This window comes from Meleagris gallopavo, chromosome 8, assembly GCF_000146605.3.
Source record: "Meleagris gallopavo isolate NT-WF06-2002-E0010 breed Aviagen turkey brand Nicholas breeding stock chromosome 8, Turkey_5.1, whole genome shotgun sequence".
In the NCBI taxonomy this organism is placed as follows: domain Eukaryota; kingdom Metazoa; phylum Chordata; class Aves; order Galliformes; family Phasianidae; genus Meleagris; species Meleagris gallopavo.
The window spans coordinates 334,169-341,129 of record NC_015018.2 but is presented as its reverse complement, the minus strand read 5'-3'; positions in this window follow the sequence as shown (position 1 = coordinate 341,129).

Sequence of the window (6,961 nt, the reverse complement as noted above, 5' to 3'; positions counted from 1 at the left end):
AAAAAAAAAAAAAGTTTTTACAACTTTTTAGAAGCAAATGTAACACTGGAAGTTTTGTGAGGTAATGACAACTGCAATTTTATATGGGCACTAAGAATTCCTTTTGGGTCTGAACTGAGCAAAGTGCTATGAGGGTAGAAGATACGGTCTGTGCCTAAAATCTGGGACTGTTGTATACAAGTTTACAAAAGTTACGTGGCATGTGCTATTTCATGGTCATGAACCCAGCAGTTTACCAGTGCAGTTTTACCTTGGAACATTTATTTTTGGGGAAATAGGTGGTTTGTTCACATGCATTGCAGCACAGCATGCAGGAGGGAACTCCCCCAGCTGCTACTGACAGAGAGCAAACAGAAGAGGGGGTTCAAAACACCTGCAGAGAAATTGCTACCAGTGCTTCCAGAATCAAATATGTAGGGAAAACTCTTTGAGCAAACTGATCCCTCTGACTAATATCATTTCATGTGTTTCTCGTGATTATGAGACAAGGCAAGTGTAGTGGAAATGCTAAGTCATGGTCTGAAGCAGTGATGGAGCACCTGGTGGGAAGGCAGGGCCAACTCACGGGAGTTCAGGTGCACGCAATGCAGCTGAGTGACTGGAAGGGCTGGAGCCAGGATCCACCCCTTACAGACCTCATTTAAGGGTTGGCAGGGGCACTGAGGTTTTTTTGCTTGAGATCCCTGTATACCTGAGGCCTTCCAAAGGTAAGCAGTTATTCTCATTGATTTCTCTACCTGTTGCTTTTGGACTCGTTTTCATCTGCTGTAGCTAAAGACTTTGCCACCCTGCTATTATCATCCCATTATAATATTACAACAAGGTAGCAGGTTCTTTGTAACCATGTTTTCATCTACACAACAGCTGTGTCTGAATAGTTGCAGAACAGTGCAGAGTGGCATGTCAGTGAAGCTGGAGTATGGAATATAGCCAGAGGCTTGCATTTCAGGAGTCTCATCAGGACTGATTTTGCTTCTTTTCTGCCTGTACCTGAATGTTTCCTGCAAACCAACACAGTTCCTAAAGTGAGAAAGCTTTGTCTTCAAAGACTGGATTGAGTAAATTCACTTGTCTTGAGAAATATCTTCACCTACATTTTACAAAGTTTTCAGATGGTGGCTTTCTTCTTCTCTATAATTTTTAAGTGAATAGATATTCACTAGAGAAACAGTTTAAATTCCAACAAGTACATCCCAAGTATAGAATATTCTCCTGTTCTTTCGGGGTTTTACTTGCAAGCAGATAAATTAGAATCCAATGGCAACTAAGCCTGAGGGGATCATTCTTAGGCCAATGTTTAAGAAAAGTAGAATGTTGCTTTGTTCTGGAAGGCCGTTAGAATTCCTAGAACTTCCTCTCATTTATTGTTCTCCTTTTATAATTGCTATTTTGCTTTGACAACAGTATTTTTGTGGATCAGTTTAACTGGCAAGAAGATCCAACTCATTACTGTCACCTCCTTAGCTGTTTAATGAACCAATCCTTTCTTCCCATAAATATAATGGATTATTTTGCAACAAAATGAAACGCATCCACAAAGAGCGGTAGGTAGAACAATTACTGATAATTTCATCAAAGAAACTTTTCAGTTCACTTTGTCAGTCTAGAGAGTAAAATTAGAAACGTTTGTTAGTTGATTTTAGAGATGTATTACTCATTAAGCTTTTATGTATGTGCCTTAATAGGTATCAGATTCCCTAAAGAAAAACACGCATTTCAGGACAAGGCTTATTCTAGGGCAAGGAGCAATACTCAACCTTACTGGTCCCGAAGGAGTGCCAGAGGACGAGAAATTTCTTGGTTTCAACCAAATGCCCAGCTCCTTTAAGGGAGCTGGAGTTTATTGAAATCAGGAAGGAGCTATTTTTTCTTTCTGGACAATCCATGGAAAGTAGGAATCGCTTCATGCCTAACTTCATGAACTGGGTAAAATATCAGAGATTCTGGATCCCACATATAGAGCACAGCCAAGGACTTCTTTTCTCACCTGTGCTGGCTTTGTAAAATATTTATTTATTTATATGGTTGACTGAGGCTAGAATGTACTCTTGCCTTAACTTTTCATTGCCTAAAATTCTGTTTTCCATTTGGGCAAACAGTCTACAGTTTGGATCATAGATGGAAAGCTGTTATTACATCTTGAAGTGAAATTCAGCGAAGCACACCATTAGAAAAAGTCTCAGAGATGACTTAAATGTAAGAAGTGAGGGTCAAATTCTGTCAACAGTAACTGCTGCAAATGCATCAATGAATGTTATATCTCTTTTTTTTAAAGAGACTTACTTTGAAAAAGTGAAGGTGGGAGGGGAATGACTTCTGTATTTTTCATACAACATTTCTGACATCTCTCTTTATGAATATGGGATATAGCATGTATATAGTTAAGTGTTAGTGAGTTCATGTACGCATTTGGTATACACACGCTTTATTTATCCTGCTGTTTCTGGGTGGCAGGATTCATCTGAAAGTTTGAGTGTGAGCACGAATATTCTCAGAGCTGCCTTCTCTGAGGTACCTTCCACATTTCCAGTTCCAGCAATCATTTCATTTTAATGTAAATTGATTTAAAATAATTTTCTGGTTTTTATAGTAGCAATAGGTTTTATAAGCCTAATTTCCTGGGAGGTTGACCCCCGGCTTTGTGCCTTTCACTGTCTGGAACTCTGAAAGCGTAGGAGTGCCCGCTGCCCAAGCTGTATAGCACTGAGCGTTGTCTTAGTCCTTGTTGTAAAAACAAAGTAGAATATAAATTCCCAGTTAACAATTAAGAAATATGCAAGAAAAAAATCTTCGTATGGGTTCTTCCATAGCTTTATAGCATTTGGAAAAAAATAGTCTACTCACTTAGCTGGCTATCTTACTTTATAGTAATATTGATGATTGTTCCACACTGTGTTCTACCTGTGGTTAGAAGCTCTTGTTCTGTTTCAATTATAATTTAATAACTGGTTTGGTTGGCAATGGACTAAGAACTACTGTTTTCTGATAATACTTTGTTATCTGTGGGGCACTGTGGTATTGTTCTACATTTGCATATTCTGTGGCCCAACTTAAGTGAATGCAGGATTTAGCTAATTATTCAAAGGGTAAAAATCTAATTTTACTTTATCCAGTGTACTGTAATTTAGAATTGACTACATGGGAGTTGGGTCTATATGATAATAGAATAAATGAAGCAAGAACACTTAATATGTCTATATATGTATATTTATGCATTTTAATATATTAAATGTGTACACGTATATATACATATCTTTCATGTACATGTATTAAAAAAGGTATTATGCTATTGTCATGGCGATCCTAAGTTTTGTATGTCTTCCACTCTTAATATCGTCCTCACAGTTGGCGTTCTGCCTTTACTATCTGCTGATTTGTTGGATCTTTACTTGCGGAAGTCTTGCATCCTTTCTGGAACTCAGATATTTCCACTCAAAGTTACACTGAGCACTGCACAGGGTATATTGTTATGAAGATTGGTTAGAGAGTAAAACTGCGGGGTGTTCTCTCACGCTAGCAAACTTCTAATGATTATCCATAGTTACAAAGATGATCTTTTATGTCTCCTCATTTTCTTTATGTGAGCCATTACAGCTATCTTGATATCTCAGCCTTTTTCCACCTTTTGAAAAGGCCTTTTTAATTTTTCTGTTCCTTTTCCTTAATCTTATGTGTCATTATGTACCTGTGCACTTCTGGCAATTCCTGAGCAAGCTTGCCCTGCCTGCAGATTGTCTGTTTTGGCTCATCCAACTTCCACAGTGCAGCTGGGCATGCTAGATTGAATTTCTTTGCTCCATACTTGCCAGCTGCCAGACTTTAATCTCTTTCTAAAACTAAGAATTATCAAACTCAACTTTTTCTCTCATTACCGTAACAGAGGCCCATATGGCAGATTTACATAGGAAGACAAAACAAAGCAATTCTGCAATTATCCCCAAAGCAAAGGCTTCTATGTTGAATCAGTCCGTCCCACTGCGCAGATTTTGTGAAGCAGTCCCATGTGTTTTTCTGACAAAGTGGTAGACTAAGCTGGGCACTGACGGGCTGAGGGCGCTGAATTTTAATCTGGTTTTCACCACTGACTGTCATTGTGTCCTAGGGACAGTTTTCTTTAAGCTTGGGCTTCAGAGCCTGCAGAATGAAGACTGTCTTTCCAAGTCTTGCTGGCTTTTGTGCAGCTGTACTGCTGCAATAGGCTCTAAACCATAGGCATTGTTGCGTCTGGAACTTGCATCTGTCACTGGCATTATATTCATAATCTAGAAACAGACTTTTTTTTTGCTTCCACATATCAGAGGACCTCAGAAATGTTTTCAGTTAAGCTTCTTAATTCTCATAGACTCATTTTTACAGCAAGAAAAGGAGCAAGAAAGCCTTCAAACTGCAGTTATTAGGACTCGATTCTGTCCTTTAGAAGGGCATCGTATTCTTGGTTTGAGGTAAAGCTGCAGGAAACCTTGTGAGTCTGAATAATGAAAGCTGACAGATACCACTAGAAATGGATATGTCGTTGCTCTGGGCTGGGTTGACGTAGCAAAGGTGACATGAATATAGAATGGTTGAATTCCAATTCAGATTTTGGGGAAATATGTTAATTATAAAACCATATGACTATGTCACTTCTGGTTCTCTAACTGTACTTACATCTTGTTCTGAGGATGGCCTCTGTGCCACAGGGAAGCCACAAATATGAAGACATAACTGATTCAACACTTAGTATTACCTTAATGTCCAAAAGAATGTTTCTGACCAACTGCTCTGGATAAATTATTCAATTCTTTGACTTGATTGGTTAGCATAAGGAGTATGATTTTCCCATGGATACGTTTTGGTGTAAATCAGAGCTTGACAAGAATCATATGGATGTTGCTGATGGAAGAGCTACTAGAGAAAGATGTCTTAGTGCAGTGTGTATTATATCATTTATATCAAACATTTGTCAACAGGTAAAAATTGAGTGAACTAAAAGTGAAATACACCAACAGCTTGTCACTTTTCTTCAAATGCTTTGTTTTCTTTCTTACTTTACTATGGCAGATGTCTTTTTGCTATTTCATCACTGAATCATATGCAAGTATTTCCCTTTGAGAGCCAGAAGTACAGGCCATTGATCTTTCAGCAAGGTTGTTTTTCGGTCTTTCAAGTCTGATTGCGGATTTGTTACTTCCGTTGATAATGAGCAGCCCATAATAAGCAAGGTATTGACCACTGTGACTCTGGGGGGTGAGGGGCTCAGCAGGGCTGCTGCTTTCCTTTCTGCTTCTGCTTTGTAATTTCACCTTGGAAGCCACACTGCAGGTCTTCTCAAGTGCTCAGCTGCTCGTTTAAGGTAAATAATGGGAAACAGAGTAACTGTAAATGACTGGATAGGACTGGTGTTAAAACTGTGATTTATATGGCTGTTATCCATCTCAGCGAGCTTCCATTGTTTCAGCAGTCAGTTGGATCCCCAAATGACTTGAATGGGGGCATGTGTTACTTTAGTGACAGAGTAGCTGTGTACTTGCTGTGAAATCTTTTCCAGCCCTTGTTTCCCTCAGTCAGGCCATCCCATGGTTACTTTTGCAGTTTTGCAATGCACAGTGACGTGTGACAGAGCTGCTGAAGTCATGCCACGCTCCACCAAAGTTAGAAACAACAGCTTGAGAACTGATACCTCATCTGTAAGAGTAGTGTTATTAACAAAAACATAGGGAGGAAAGAGAGTATGAGGGGCTGTGAAGCTTCTATCTCTGTTGCGTTGTTCAAGAGATAACGACAAAGGGCTGACCAGAATATCCCAATCTGCTGTGACATTTCAGGGAAAGCAGGCTGCGGCTACAGAACCCACAAGATGCTGGCCGACAGAGCTCTGGAACTATAGTGGGCTTGGTATATGCTTCTCAGGTGTGTTCAGACTACGTGCTTGTTCAGCCTGAGGCATTGCTTCTGCGCTTTGTTCCTGAACAGCAGTGCGGTTTTGCAGATCGCTGCCTGCTTGTCATCAAGTTCCCTCCTACTAGTTTGGTTCATGCTTACTTTCATTTGGAGAAACAAGCATAAGAGGCTACTACCCACGTGTGGACCACATACTTCCATGTACTCAATGGGGTCAGGATGTCCTGAATCAGTGACTGCAATAACACAGTTATCCCACAGTAAGAGCATAGCATCCATATGGTATGGTTCATTGGTAGGATGCTCTGGGGCTGTCAACAGCTCCTACAATGTCCTGTTCAGCTGCTTGTGCTAAATTCAGAATGAAACTTCGTATTTACGTTGACTGCAAGCTCTCAGTTAATTCTACTATTCTACTTCTTTTTCCTCGCCTGCTCTGGTTTAGTGCACTTTGTCTCTTTAATTCTGAGACAAAGTAATTTATTGTATTTTTTTTTATCTTGATGAAGGAAAAAAAAAAGGAAGCAGATTATGAAAGTTTCTAAAAGTCCTCCATATACTTTAACTGATTTTGATGCTTGTGGGATCTTTTTGCTTGTGCTCTTAGGGATAAAATTAAAAAATACCATGTATTAACTGTTGGAAATATCCGAATAATTTTGCCAGGACGGTATCTCTGATAAAAGCAGATTTTATTCGCGATTGCAATGGCGGGCGTCCCGCAAGCAGGAGCGCACCTATGGATACAGCATGACAACTTTTATACCCTTTTTCTCTCCCTTACCTCCCCCTTCTCCCCCGTTTCCCCACTTGCTGAGTACTCCGGGTTCACAATCTTATCAGAGGATTTAATTGGATCGTTATCTGGTGTTCAGTGCTCTTCTTGTCCTATTGATAAGGTGATTTGCTTGGAATTCTTGTTAAACAAAGAGTACGGAGGGGAGGGGAGATGTCCGATCTTCTCCAGGCATTCCCCGTATCATGTAGTGAATTGTCCTTTTAAATTGGCAGAATACTGTTGCAATGTGTGACATATATTCTCAATGTTGGTCTATACATATATACATACATATTACTTTAA